Source organism: Glandiceps talaboti, chromosome 20 (genome assembly GCF_964340395.1).
Source record: "Glandiceps talaboti chromosome 20, keGlaTala1.1, whole genome shotgun sequence".
Classification (NCBI taxonomy): domain Eukaryota; kingdom Metazoa; phylum Hemichordata; class Enteropneusta; family Spengelidae; genus Glandiceps; species Glandiceps talaboti.
In genome coordinates, this window is record NC_135568.1 from 14,137,452 (window position 1) to 14,151,775 (window position 14,324).

The following is a 14,324-nucleotide window of genomic DNA, read 5'->3' on the forward strand; positions in this document are numbered from 1 at the left end:
ATTCCAACTAAGCTGTTGTCCAGGGTTAACTTTAAGTTGTTCTGTTACCTTATCATTGACATCTATGGTACAGTCACTTTGTCTTTAACAAGTTCCCCAAAGTTGACACCCTAGTAACACCTAAACAAATGCATCAACTTTAGCAGTAGGTCCAGTGATTTCAAGCTTTAAGTTATTCACAAACACCGACACATATATGCACTACACAACTTTATGAGTGTACGCAGGGCCCTCGTCTTCAGGTCAAATCAATGTAAAAGACAGTGGCCGTAGCAGGGGATTAGGGCTTTGCTAAATAACCCCAAGAATAATCTAGAGACAGATTGTTCTTGTTTAAGGATACAGTAATCTTCAAAATTTATAAAATTTCTCAGAATTTACAATCAATAATTCCTCAACACCCATATTTCCAATACCAGGTAACCTGTCAAATCTTCTAGCTAGTATGGCTTTTAAAAGAGATCTCAGATATTCAAACCCAGGAGCTGTAATCAGTTTTCATTCTTCTTTTTGTCAAATACACTCTACATGTCAATGGAAAGTTTAACTATTCCTTTCAATGGCTGAATTGTTTACTAATTATTGTTGATATTGTATTTGATATTTGACAAAACAATCATGAATGGGTTATGGATTTGTTGACAAATAATAAATACATGCTTCACATGACAGTTGATAATGTGAGCAATAATCTTGTTCATTTTACAACTTCTGTTTCTCATAAAGACCACCTCTATGCTATAGGTAACTCATTTAATACATGTTGTTGTTGGCACAAATGCTGCATAGTTCTTCCAAATGACTTGGAGATGTTACAGACTATTAATTCTTACCATGACAAGCTGACCAACCCTGATAGTAACTGTAGACTTCTTCCTCTTCCTGTACAACATTAATACTTTGGTGGATTGCAAAGAGTGTTCTTGGTGATGTAACTGGTAGTCTTAACTTCTTCCTCTTTCTTCGCAATTTTTACATCTTGTGGTGGATTGCGACAAGTGTTCTTGATATAATGGTGCATTGTAGTCTCGACTCCTTCCTGTAAAATATTTACTCTGCTGTGGTCTGTGACGTGTTCTTGGTGATGGATCCAAGTCTATGATTGTATTTCTGCAGGAACTGTAGCTAATATTGGGCATACATGTAGTTCACAATTGAGGTGCCTCTAGTCAGTGGGATGCTGATGCCTACAATTCAAAAAACATTAACACTATATATCAGTAAATGCAAAAATAATGTGTTCAGGACATTTCATGAGCAGAAGGGCAGTAGACGCCAATTTTGGCAGCTGTGTGCCATTGAGGATGCATGACAAAAAGGTAATGGCAACCTCATGTATGCATTTTTATTTTGATGGCTGGTTGGTCATTGATAGCTCATTTTATTTTATTTTATTTACTATCTAACAATCAAAATCAACTGTGGTAGAGAGCATAACAGTGGTTTCTAATAGAAATAATGTGTGTTGATCACGAAAAACTAGACAAAGATTAGCACAGGTTTTGAAACTAAGAAAGATCAGCTCTAAATACCTTTTCATATAGTTTGCAGCATATTTGAATCCTGGCAGGTGTCTATTGCACATTCTGATTTTGTTGAGTTATCTGAGTAGAAAGAGAGAAACTTGCAGGTAAGCCATGTCATGGTCATGCTAAAACAATAAATTGATTCTAATCAATACATTGATTATCTCCAGATTATCATTCTGTCTTGGACGTTAGTTTATAACTGATGAACATAATAGAGATCATATGAATGAAAGCTGGACAGCGAGTGAAATCAACTCACCTTGCAGACAGCATTTTGCAACTCATGAACAAAGTATGTCACAGTGATTGGTGAATAAAAAAACAATAGTCTGCAGAGCAGTATGCAAATTATGATTAATACTTTGAGATTGATCATTAACTGTGGCTTGACAATGGGAAACAGTTAATGGAATACTTGTTTCACTTCACATGGAGCAACACATGGATGACTGCATTGCTAAATGAAACAAGGAAATCACTACAAAATGTTGCAGATATATCCATACTCCATCCTTTGCATTGTGACCAATACTTTTCACTTTTCGATGTAAAATCTAATTGCATTGACAAAAAATAAACATGAAATTGGCATTAAAAGATACAATGAAATAAATATGAATTTCACCGATCATGGAGCCTACTATCTTGGGTGTGTCAGATGAAAATTCATGCCATCAACATTGAGACAGATATATATAGGAAATATGACATTATTGTTTCAATACAGTGACAGTTGGCATTGACGACATATTGGAAAGAGATGGCAATGTGACAAACTCTTTCACACTGAATCGGGCACATCAGCTCATTTAACTCTTCTATAACTTCACCAGTATCGTTACACATTCAATTTGTATGGCCTGGCCTGATTGACAACATATCTGGATATCAAAGGCATTAGATTTCGATCAGTTTGAAAAAACATTTTTTTTTCATTGAAGATGGTAGAAGTGAACAAAAAGACCACACATCACAGAGGCCAAAAAAGAAAATGCAATTGTATATTGTGTGTTATCGGTGAGTTTTGACCAACCCATGGTGTACATAGTCACAGCACCCTCTAATCCAATTCAATGCATCATTGATGTTCAACAATATTTGTGACCCACAAAACCAACCAACAAATAAATGAACTTGACAAGCAAACCAACTAACCGCCTAACCAACCAACAAACTCAAAGGACCAAACAACTATAAACAAGATAATAAATAACTTAAACAACAGACAACCAACTAACGCAGACAACAAACCAATCAAGATAAAAAAAATATCAACCAACCAACCACCAACCAAATAACCGACAAACCAACCAACCAAATGATGACAAATCCAACTACTAAACAAAATCGACAACTCATCAACCAACCAACAATACAAACCAGAGGGTGATGTGTTTATATAAACTATTGGTCTGTCAGAACTTATTAATAAAACAGAATGTATTACAATTTCTTACTGGACTTCATGGTGTTTGGTTCTCCTGTACACTTGCATCAAAAAAGGTTTACCCAATGTGATCAATATCTGATGCATTAAATAATATATGTTGTCATTCAGGCTGTGCCATAAAAACTGAGGGTTTGACCATACTAGTGAAGTTGTGGAAGGTTTTACAAGTGCTGTGCACGATTCAGTGTGAAAGAGTTGGTCATATGTCTTCTTATTCCGATATGTCTTCGATGGCAACTATCAAAGTATTGTCCCAATAATGCCCTACATCCAATGTATATCTGTCTCTATGTTCACGTTATTAACTTTCATCTGACACACTCAAAATAATATGCTACATGACTGGAGAAATTCATATTCATTTCACTGTGCCTTTCTCGCCAATTGCATGTTCATTTATTTTCAATGAATTCGATTTTGCAAGGAACGGTAAAAGCTATTGGTCAAAATGCAAAGCACAGAGGATGGGTGAATCTACCACATGTTGTGGAAATTTCTTTGATTCTTTTATTGCATGCAGCCATCCAGGTGTTGCAACATGCAAACCGACCTGAATAATATATACATATCAACAATATCCAAATATGACATTTAAACACTGTCTATTAGTTTTTAGTTTTCATAGATTTGTATGGACATATTTACCTGTGTTCCACTGTGTGATTTTATAGCAAATTATTGTAAGAGAATTTTGAAAAATACCGTACAACTTAAGAGCTGTCAGCTTCCATATTTAAACTTGAAAGTTACTAGTATCTGACCTGAACAGGCATAACTCCAGTTGATAAACATTATCAGATAATTCTAACATCTAGTGAGCTTAAATCACTTTTGTGTATGTGCAATCTGACAACAGCAAAGCTTTAATGGTTGAGAAATCCAAATATAACAAATAGTTGAACTTATCTTGGTTGTCTCAAATCTTCATCAGCTTACAGGTTACTGAAATTTCTTGATTGATTTTCATTCATTGACCAGTACATCCATGTCCTTTTACCTGAAAGGACAAAAAATTAAAAGATTAACATTAAAAGTGGAATATTAAGTAATCAATGACAAATTCTTATATATATAGAAATTATTGGCATATACAATTATCACTGCTTGATACTCAACAACTGTTTGGGCTTTTGCATTCCTAAATCCTTTATTTCTTGATGAAGAATAATATGCAGTTTTGAGTGATTTGGGTCAGACATTTCAAACTGAACGACACTCTCCTTACTTACAGCATGGTAAATTTAATCAAACACAGCCGTCACCTGGCGGGTTCGAACCCAGACTACAGAGGTAAGAGGCATACAAGGTAACCGCTCAGCCAACAACAACCCTAAAACCCCACTGATATACATGGTTAGGGCGCCATCAGTAAATGGGGGGGGGGGGGGTTGGCCCAGGTTTTTATGTAAAATATGACCCTTCCCCCATCCCTTCTATTACTATTGACCTTCGCCCTGTTAAAAACATGGTTTACGTGCTGACACTAGTCCCAGAATCAGGGGTTTAAAGGACTTAATCCCACCACTGCCACCATGTTGACATTTTGAATGGTATTGGATATTTCCCAACTACTAGCACTGTATAGAATGTGTTAAATCTGCAGTGCATTAATCAATACCAGTGTTTGGATCTCACTGACTGAGTTTACACAACAGCAAGAACTTTAACACCCACACACTAGATGGACACACTCCCAATATATTGACGGGAATGAGATCAACATCTCAACAACAGCATTACAATATACCTTACCCAACTGTTCCTGTTCTACTCCTGTGAGACCCACTTTCACTTCTCTCCTCACATCACACCTGACAATTAATTCAGTACATGGTTGTCAGCAATGACTTGATTGACATGGCCTGATATTATTGTACCTACCCTAACCTTCCTTCACACTCTCCCTATCCGATGTGGCAGCAGTAGGATGCCAAATTCCCCCAAAATACAAAATAATGAGTCAAAGTAAAATGTGACCACCTGGTATACTATTTTCTAGAATTGAATAAATTTAAAAATTATTTTTTGAGAAGGGAAAATATTTTTATTTAGTAATTTACCAGTATTTGGTTTCAAAATGTAAGTAAACACAGGCAAATAATTGTAATAGGTAAACTTGGGGATAATAATGAATTTTGGGCAAGCGAATGAGCAAAAATGCTATTGAAAGCTGCATCAACTGGGAACCGAGTATTTAATTTATTCACTCTGTGCTAATTTATTCAAAGAATGTTTTGTACTGAACAAAGGAAAGCTTCTGAATTTGCTTTAGCACAGTCAAAATTACAATGAATTTTTCTGTAACTGCAGAAAATACCATAAATAAAATTTCAAATTTAATTAAACAGGTGAAAGGGTGCATTGGGCGAGTTGGAGTAGGTAGCAGCTCGGAGCACTATCAAAAGGTAGCAAAGATCTCCATGGCCTTTTGTTCACACCACATGGGCGGGAAATTTAAAAGATGGGCAACTGCTCAATGAAGTCCATGAATTTCTTTTCAAAACCGGGACTTTTGGTTCGAAACAAGTGGGAAGTTTATCAAAATTTAGTAAAAATTCATTGGGCTATAACACTAATTGTAATTCTTAGCGCGAAATTCCGGTAGTATTCGGTGGTTTCGCAACCACGCTACCCATATAACAGAATTTTTCTGTGAAACACTTTGCAACAACCAGTAGTTTTATACTCAAGCACAAATTCAAACAGTGCACTTGAAACTAAAAATATTAACTAGCCAACCCATCTTCAAAACTCGCTACAAGTCAAACAAACTTTCGCCTGTCATTGTCACGTCTATATTATGGGAGTAGTTCGACTACAGGGGAAAAATTCACGCCGGCTCGGACGCGGACATCACTTCAGTTTTGTGTTTTCTTTAATAACAACGAAAGTAGTCTTACCTGAAAGTAATTGCTGTTAGTATGGTTAGGTAGGTACAATCCTGATAATATCTTCGTCCAGATGTAGAAGATACGGCTATAGGCTATGAGCCCCAACTCGTAGGTGGTCGCTAAGTCAAGACCATGAGGGACGTCTAAAGACGTACTTCTATTGTATTATAGCTGCTTGTTCGTTCTGACCTCGTTGTATTTTCTAATATCAGTCCTTGGTCATAGTTGAGGGCGTCAGTCACCCGGCACAACTATGTCAGCACAGCTCACAGTAGAGTTGACTTCTCAGACAGAGCTCAGAGGGCGCACAGCCTACCCTTTGTATTCACAGCACTACATACTACTACATACTGGCTTTGTATTCGTAGCACTACATACTACTACATACTGGCTGGTAGAGTTGACTTCTCAGACAGAGCTCAGATGGCACAGAGCCTACAGAGATCAGAGGCCTCAGAGGGCGCAGGGCAGCTAGACCCTACATCAGACCCTGAGAGGTTACTTAAAAAGATATTGGCCAAATCAATCATTTCGTAAAGTTTAAAGTTATCCTGATGACCTTTTCATCATGTATGAGTTAAAACGTCCATGTACAAAGATGTACACGAACGAAATATTCCTGATAAACTTGACTTTATCACGGTTACTACAAAAGATTTTGTAGTCTGTAATCGTAACTTTATCGATCAGAGCTGAGACTGCGACCTCGGCCTACCTCAGAGCGGAAGAATATTTGCTCAGAGCAAAATAGTGCGCTATATTTATGCTTATTACATTTACTTGTGACCACGTCTACGTAATTCCCTACTGAAAACGTATTTACAAATAAATTTTAGACTTATTAGCACATGTATATTAAAGTTGGTTAAACAAGACAGACAACGACAGAGTTTGACTTGCAGTGATACACTCAAAAAAGAGTGTTCGGTCTTGCCATCAGTAGCATCATTTTTTTTGCAATTGATATGAAGTATTTTGGTTTGTAATTTGTTTACACAACCTAAGAATTCGGTCATGCTTATGGATGTGTCAATCAGGATGCATGTGTGTGCATATGTGTGTATGTATATATGTGTGTGTGTGTGTGTGTGTGTGTGTTTCATTGTGCCTTTTCATTTTTTCATTGCCTGTGGACACCATCGCTATCATTACTGTGGAACTGAGCATCAACCAGCAACACCACTTTCCCAGATTGGTTCATAATAGAGGTGTAGTTGAAAGTTCGCAAACGTGTGAGGCATGTATACTTTGGGATGAAAAAATGGTTTTTATTTTTAAAAAGGTAGTTTTTGAAATGTTAGCGTTTTGAATCTTGGATGGTACTGCCAAGAGAAGAAAAGTTCTTTCTGGTTAGTCATTTTCATTGCAAAAATTTTCATTAAAAAAACTGACCTATCTTACAATTGAATCCTGCATAAATGGATGCAAATAGACGCAAATACTTGTACTCTAATATAACTAGGTGAATCCTGCAGATCTTAGACATGCAGTTAATATTTACGTTCTCTTCACATGGGGCTTGGGCTCAATGAGTGATCTAATCGTTCAAACAAACAAACAAACAAACAAACAAACAAATAAATAAACAAACAACATATGAAGGTAAAACGTATGGGATGAAATAATGTAAATAAAGGTATTTATCCACAGAAATTGACAGTCATATTGCCATCACACTACATATAACTTTATAAGAACAGAGGAGTAGTCCTGGTCCCCACCTATAAGTTTACAGGTCTACAAGTAGGGACCAGTACTACTCCTCAGCTCTTATATATTTATATTGTGATGGCAATATGACTGTCAATTTCTTTACAAAGATTCCTTTATTTACATTGTTACTTCATCCTATAATTTTCAACGTCATATGTTGTTTGTTTCAATGATTAGCACTACACCAAATGATACATATTCGCATACGAAAACGTTTGCATTTGTAGTAAATATCTAGTGGCATATCCTACTATTCAGACATATGCACACGTATTCTAAGAATTTGGAGTCGACGTATGTTCATAAGAATAGCATGAAAAACGATGAGAAGATGAACCACTTTTACACATAATATTCACATCATATTCTCACCATGAATATCTTAGCATACGCCTATGAATAGGATGTGAATACATGCCTTATGATAGGAATATGGGCGTATTTTAACCATAATCAGGGCATATTCAGGGATATGTAAACGTATTATTAACGTAAACTGATGAGAATACTATAGGCATACCCATATGAATACTCACGAATATCTTTCATACCCGATGCATACATTTGCATAAATGATTACACAAACACGTTATTAATTAATAATAAGAATAATTTATTAAAGGAGTGTACTCCAGAGGTGATTATCTAAACCATTACAAAACAGAGAAGAAAAGAAATATGTGAAACAATTATCTATATCTAGTTGTCACTTGCTATTTATATGTAGGTATATATATATATATATATATATATATATATATATATATATATATATATATATATATATATATATATATATATATATATATATATATATATATATATATATATATTGGAATATTGGAATGGGTCGGCTAGGTCCTACCTTTCTCTGAATAACTGATCTATTGTGTTTGCTAGTCTATTCACACGAATGCTGTATTGTGACATCAAGTGTATACTCATAAATTCCCATTCAAGAAATAGTTGCTCATCAATGCAGCGACCTCTACGACAATCTCTTAAATCACTTCCTTTTCGTCAAGTTATTAATTCCTCACAAATAGTTGTACGCCCTCTTTTGATGATCAAAGGAGACATAAGCAATAGCCGGTAAAACAAAAGAATCAGAATAATATGATAAATGATAATGAGAGTGAACTATGCTATTTTGAAACTATCATAATTTGATAGTATTAATGTTTCGGTTGCATTGACACTGACCTCGATCAACTTCATACTGAAGAATTGAGTTCATTTAACTATAGTGAACTCTTAGCGGCCGTAATATATCGTCTCCGATAATAAGCGATTGCTTTCATTTCTAGTTTAAGTTTTTTTCTTCAGAAAAACAATACAAAAGTTCTTCGAAAATCGACAAATAATTAACAAGCCCTTCCTTCTCTTTAGTTACTGACATAAAATACCAATACTAACAATATCAAAGTTAAAGGCACTGACATGCCCAGAATTACAGCTAGTAAATTGGCTCAATGTGCAAACTTGGTGAAATGCACCGTGGTTGTCTAGCACAACATATGATATATGTAAACTCTTGTAGAACTACATACACACTGGCAGTTTGGTCAGATATTTATATTATTGCCATATCTCTATATGCACATTATGGAAAATTAGTGAAACATTTACACGTAATTCAGTACAATAAATTTAACAATATAACCTGAAGAGAGTGAAGACAAAATATTGGAAACACTAATAGTTTTCGCCTTAGACTTGAAGGGCACAAGCTGAGTTTATAAGTACTTCGGTGTAATTTTTGCAGTATTGTACTTACTGAAGCACACTTAACCACCACCACCACTTGTGATTGACTGAACTCAAACATGGTTGTCATGATATAATTAAAAAAAATATCCGATGATTTCATTTATAATACGTAATGATATAAAAACATGTTCAGGAAATCAGTACTATGTAATCGTAATGTCATGGGAAACGACATGCATTAATATTAACAATGTACTGGAATGTGGTTTGTTAAATTATTTTCACTTGAGTAATATGCTTACAAACTCAGTTTGTGCCACTTTAAAACACCCTCCCTTCGCTCAAACTTTACCTAAATTTGCTCAAAGCATTTTAGGGCAAATTCAGTTTTACGGCCGGAGGGGGAGGGGGGGGGCTAAGTCATCACTTTTACAAAGCAGATCGGTGGGACGGTTTGACTTATTCCGAGTTTTGCCTCTCCGAATCAAACTAAGCCCCAGGAGCAGTTATTAACCTTGTAAATTTGAAGAAAAAAAATGTTTCAGCTTTGCCGCAATTATGTAAGGTGCATTTACTTATGTACAATTATGTGGCAGGTTATAACCTTCCATTAATAGTTTATCTTTACACACACACACACACACACACACACGTACGCGCATGTGTAATAAATTGAAAACTGGATAGTGCCCAATAAACTCAAGTAAAAACGTTTGGCTAGAATTTGTCATGTACATCATTATGTCAGCAAATCTACAATGTATACAATATCGTTAAAATTGGGACAATAACATTGTGCTGTAGAATAATTTTTGAATTACTAATTGAGGTGTTGAAGACCATATTCCAGTATTCTTTGGCTATTCAACACCATCGCCTTCGGTAATTATAAACACCCCATGACATACACTTGGAGATTGCTTTTAACGTTTTTTTTGTTTGTTTGTTTTTTAAATAGTAATTGTTTTCATTTAGGGGTGGGGCTTCTTTCGGATGAAGGGCTCACAAGGGGAAAAGTCTGTTTCAGTACAACACAAACAATTCCCGGCACATCCCCAGCCGTAAAAATGAACTCTCCCTTAACATGCAATTCATTGATTGTTCGTTTGCTACACAATGTCATCTAGTTCATCTTGTGTTACTTCCAAATTTCCCATTCCGATTCGTCGTCATCAGAACTCATATATAGCACTGTCTTATAAAATATTATTTTCTTCTTGGCCGATTAACTGTCAACCGTCTCTGTAGTTTCTGCGAAGTAAAAGATGCCATAGTTTAATTATCTTTAGTATTAAGAAAACAATAACAAGTTACACAAATACAACTTTTACTTACTTATCTAAGTGATGATTTTTAGTAATTATGAATTACATTTCCAGCAACAATTACGCGAGAAATGTACCCATATTATTTGGTAATATACTGTATCTATCCGAAACAAAGTAATATAGAAAAGTCCTACTAATGTCTGTGAAACACACTGAACGTACTTACAATGTAAACTATTTGTATATGTTCATGGTCGATTGAATAGGAGTGACTATATTTAGTCCTGAGTGCATGCAGTGTCATCCGATCCGATGTAACTGTATCGCACCAGTACTGATGAAGGTCAACACAGTCAGTATCACGTCAACACATGGCATTTTCAGTCAAAGTAAATGAATACATGTAAAACGCGCGCTATTTTTGTAAACGTTTCTTTTTTTCTTGAAAGAATGATTACAAACTGTGACTCGATGAATACTGATGCTTTGTTTTAAATTTTTATGATGAGAGGTGTAAAAAGGTAAATAACTGTGACGTACCGAAACTCCTCTCAATATTTTTTTAGGGTCGAATCTTCTATCTTCTTATTCAGCAGGTTCAATCTGTATAATTTGCTGACGATAAATTCTCTTCTGAGTGTTTTCAACAACGTCCATCATTATGGAGCCTACAGATAGTATATATAACACACTAATTACTATATGTAATAGCCGTGTATGTGTTAATTGCCTGTTCAAGAATCAACACATTTATACAATATATATAAACATGAAGTAAAGTAAGATTACAGTAATCTTTTATCAGTATTTTAAAGCCTTCAATCTCGAGGGAAACGGCTCTTTTAATTAACCCAATGTATATTGTTCCCAGGTTTCCGTTTCATTTTCCCTCCAGGATCTAGGAAGCACCGTTAACACTACACTTTTGAAGTGACCCGTTTTAATTGCACACAAAAGGAAAAACTCGTTTTTACCTAGGACATTCAATTTTATCAATATCTTGCAAAATACCAGCATATTTACCGGTCTTAGTAATTTTAGAGAAAATGTACTAAAATAAATAGTTGATTTGTAAATGTTACGGAACTTTGTGAATTTGTTCTTTGTTTTTATAGTGTTCGTAAATATTGTACGACATCTCATATAAATAATAGAATTATAAAAATATATGTATAAATAAATAAACAAATTATTTAATTAATTAATTAATTAATTAATTAATTGATTGATTAATTAGTTAATTGAAACCAAAGCCTTCATACATTCGTAATTTGAGACTTCAAGTTATAAGATACCTAAGATAACTTTTTTAAATATTCGTTAAGTTTATTAAATTAATCGATCCACAGATTGGTCTATTGATTGATCTAATTGATTGATTGATTAATTGACTGACTGATCGATGCAGTATCCACAAAATACACATTCAACTGCCAAGTGGTCCTAATGACTTAAACATCCACATATACCACCTCCTCATCACAGTGTAACTGATCCTTTTAACAACCTCCAAATAGCAAACACTGTCTCCTGTGTCTACATCTAGTAGTTCTATCAACCTACTCGTACAGATATATACACATCCATCTTAAAAGACTTTACAATTGATTGATTGATTGATTGGTTAATTAATTGGTTAATTAATTAATTAATTAATTAATCAAATAAGTAAGTATGTAAGTAAGTAAGTAAGTAAGTAAGTAAGCAAGCAATTAACTACTTGGTTGATGATTGAACTAAAATATAGTGAAAGCGTATGTTCACCAAATTCCATACATGTCTATGTTATACGAGATCACTAGATTAATAAAGTGTGCCAGTTTACTAACGGGATTGATTACAACATCAGATACACATATGTTGTATTCCCGCCTTTTCCCAAGTTTTTGCTTTAATACATCAGTTAATGAATATTCAGAAGACATGCATATGCACTATCAGGAGTAAGGTCACGAAAGAGCAAAGTATGCTGTACTTTTGTTACACGTCACTCACTTCTATTGTATACGTTCTTCATTTTTCTCAGTCAATGTTACATGATTTAGATAAAATCCAATCATGGAAATGTGCGTAAAAAGTGTCGTGAAAACGGAGACACAATGTATGAACTTCACTTCTGTGTAATTAACCATTTCAAGCATTTTCAGTCAGTCTGCTGTTATGGAATACATATAATGACAATGGTACAAAATATTTTGTCAATTCACTAAAAGAATTTTGTCAACTTACCTACGTGTCTGTCGTTCCTCTATGTCTTCATACGGCATTCGGCACACGACAGCATTGACAGTGCCATCTTAGCTATATCTACCAAACCAGTTACTAGGATGGAATACCTCTGTGATTCTCTCGAAGATCATGAGCGTTCTATCGTTCCGATAATACGTTGAAATTGGCGCGACTACACATAAAAAGACACCTTAACTTAAGCTGCATTATTGTATGATTACCCCATACTGGCATGAACGACCACGCAAACTGTAATTGGAACAAACATGTTTAGACGGCTGGGCGGCCCTTCTCAATTTCAAGGAATTTAGAGCACAAAAATTGCGCCAAAAGTCGTTGACCCATTTTAGCCATCAACGTCGCTGAACTTTGAAAATTTTATAACTAAACTGTGGTTGACTTGATATCAACAAGCTAATGCCGATTTGCTTAACATTGAAATGATCAAAGGTCGTGAACAATACATCAAGAGAAGTATGATTAACTAATCCATACTGAATTTGCTAGCTTTACACTAAGAGTGAGTTATAATATCAATGATACACTGATGTAATGCCAAGATGAGTAAATGTGAGGTCTCGGGGCGGGCATAGACCCTACGGTGTAGGGTCTATGGGGCGGGCAACTCCCATAGACGGCTATACGGGGAGGGTCCGCGCGAAAGGGGTCGTTTTTTATGCTGATTGGTATCAGAAAGGGTATACTTTTCATGAAGTGTTGGTATCAGAAAGGGTCTGTAAATTAGACTATGTGTTTCAGCCTGTTTTTCTTCCTTGAAAAACTTCTCTCGTCGCTCATGCCACTTCAGATCTAGGGCCACCTTCCCCTGAAAACCCCTGGTTTTAGTCACGTGCAGCTAGCATGCAATATTCCTGCAAGTGCAACCATAACCAGACACTCAAGTGTGTCTCCAGCAAAACATCCAAGCAAAAATCCAAGAACCGGACCATAATGATCATAATCAACATATAGATGATGATGATGATGATGGGGTTATCAGATTTGTAGTCCCACCATCAACACAAGACAACAGAGTGAGTGCTAGTGGACTGAGACGGTCACAGCGAACAACGACAGTTCGATTGTACTTAGACTAATTAAAATGGTATCAGAAAGGGTATCCTTTTTTGCATAAAAGTGGTATCACAACAGTTTGGGTTTTAATGCTTGTGATGGAGTTGCCCCCCGGGGGTGAGGTCGCAACACAATATTGACTTTGAACTTAAATTTCACTCATTGTCATCGTAGTTGTTTGTAGTTTTTGGCTCTTTGGTTTTAACTTCTCGACAGATATCCTCTAAATATACACGTAAATAGATTAAATGACTGAATGTGGTGCTGGCATAAAACTAGCATATTCAGATACTGACGGGACTATCATAATGATGTAGAATAGCATAACCATTTACAAATTAAACGTCGAGGTATGTAGAGTGTCGACTTCAATTGATCGCAAGAAAATTAGAAACCACACAAGCCTACATAAAAAGATTATTGGGGCAATTTATTTGTAGTGAATTAATCAGTAAACAAA

General features: G+C 35.4%; 1 long non-coding RNA gene across 1 annotated transcript; it reads right to left on the reverse strand.

Annotated features, from left to right (window-relative positions):
- Positions 1-10,287: 10,287 nt before the first annotated feature.
- LOC144450410 (uncharacterized) lies at positions 10,288-13,024 on the reverse strand. Its single transcript, XR_013482239.1, has 3 exons — positions 12,791-13,024; positions 11,102-11,229; positions 10,288-10,544 (listed from the first exon to the last, which is right to left on the reverse strand). It is a non-coding gene; the product is annotated as an uncharacterized LOC144450410 (long non-coding RNA).
- Positions 13,025-14,324: the final 1,300 nt, after the last annotated feature.